General features: G+C 51.2%; 1 long non-coding RNA gene across 1 annotated transcript; it reads left to right on the top strand.

Annotated features, from left to right (window-relative positions):
* Positions 1-276: 276 nt before the first annotated feature.
* On the top strand, positions 277-1,331 carry LOC118566049. Its single transcript, XR_004932740.1, has 2 exons — positions 277-465; positions 1,267-1,331. It is a non-coding gene; the product is annotated as an uncharacterized LOC118566049 (long non-coding RNA).
* The last annotated feature ends 299 nt before the right edge of the window (positions 1,332-1,630 follow it).

Here is a 1,630-nt window from a genome sequence, read left to right as displayed (position 1 = left end):
ATATTCTAAGTGTATCGCTGACACCTGAATCATTGTCTTGTAACCCACAAAAAGTTTGGGATATTTGGCTTATGTGTGCATTTTATGGAAAAAGTAAAATCATAAAGTTATATCAGGAAATTAGGGCATTTAAGTACACAAGTGCAATGGGGATTGAAACAGAAGCCAACAACAGGTGGATGTACCCTAATCATCCGAAACAGAAATTCATTTGAAGGGATTTATTAAGGGAATGATGAACAGAAAAAGGATCCAAAACAGGCAGACTTCCCAAAAACAACTGACGGGAACAGGCGAACAAACTGGGCAGGATAAACAGAAACAGGTTAATCAAAAACAGACTTAAGGTGTCAGGGCTCTTACCGAGGCAGAGTGCAGACAACGAGGACCAGAGCATGGGCATGTAAATATGACGACCCGACAACTAACTGAGGAGGGAGTGAGGCTTAAATAGACGGATAACAGGTGAGCGGAATTGAATTAACCAAATAACCCAAAATAAAACATTACAGAGCCCCTCCCTCAAGGATGGATTCTAGACGTCCTTCAAACACGTACCAAGAGTCCAAGTAAAATAATAACAACCCAGACCGGGCGGGAGGAGGGAGGTCCTGGATGGCGGGCCATAGTCCAAACACAACAAAACTAACCAAAAGCAACCCAGACTGGGTGCAAGTCAAAAAACAAGAGTCTGATGGGCATCCCGGAAGCCGGCCCCGGCGTGGCAGGTTCTCCGGCGGGCGTCCCGGGCGACGGCCCCGGCGTGGCAGGTCCTCCGGCGGGCGTCCCGGGCGACGGCCCCGGCGAGACAGGGCGTCAGGAGGCCGTCGGCGGACCAGCGCCCTCTGAGACCGTCGGCGGACCAGCGCCCTTTGAGACCGTCGGCGGACCAGCGCCCTCTGAGACCGTCGGCAGACCCTAGAGAGGAAGAAAGCAGAAACTGGTGCTGGACTAAAGGCTAGGGAGGACGCCGGACTACAGGCTGACAACAGCGCCTGGCTACAGGCGGCTGAAGGGAGGGCCTGGCTACAGGCGGCTGAAGGGGGCGCTGGGCTACAGGCTGCTAGAGGGGAAGCCGGGCTACCGGCAACTAAAGAGGACCCCGAGCTACAAGCAACTAAAGAGGACCCCGAGCTACAGGCAACTAAAGAGGATGGCGGTGCTTTAAAGCTGCAGAGAGCCGGCACTGGACACCGGGCCTTAAAGCTGCGGGGAGCCGGCACTGGACACCGAGCCTTAAAGCTGCGGTGTCCAGACGGATAACAGGTGAGCGGAATTGAAACTAATTAACCAGAGGTGGAAGCAATACAGAACTGACAGGAGCTGGGGGGAAAAAAACCTAGAGTCCAAGGACATCAATGAGGACAAAGCGCAGAACTAATACAGAAAACAGATAACAAAATATTGAACCGGCTAAACAGGACTCACGAACCTAGAACACAAATAACCCAAGAGGCAGGAAAATAACACTAACCAAATAACCCAAAATAAAACATTACACATATTGCCTTGTGAGGCATGGCATCCCACACCTTGAACGGCAACCCTCAGCTCATCGATGTTCAAGGGTACAGAGTTATGAGGTATGGACGAACTAAGACCATATATGGCCCTATGGTCTTATTAATCT

Source organism: Fundulus heteroclitus, chromosome 15 (assembly GCF_011125445.2).
Source record: "Fundulus heteroclitus isolate FHET01 chromosome 15, MU-UCD_Fhet_4.1, whole genome shotgun sequence".
Classification (NCBI taxonomy): domain Eukaryota; kingdom Metazoa; phylum Chordata; class Actinopteri; order Cyprinodontiformes; family Fundulidae; genus Fundulus; species Fundulus heteroclitus.
Note: the sequence above shows the minus strand (reverse complement) of the source record. Positions and strands in the feature narration are given on the sequence as shown.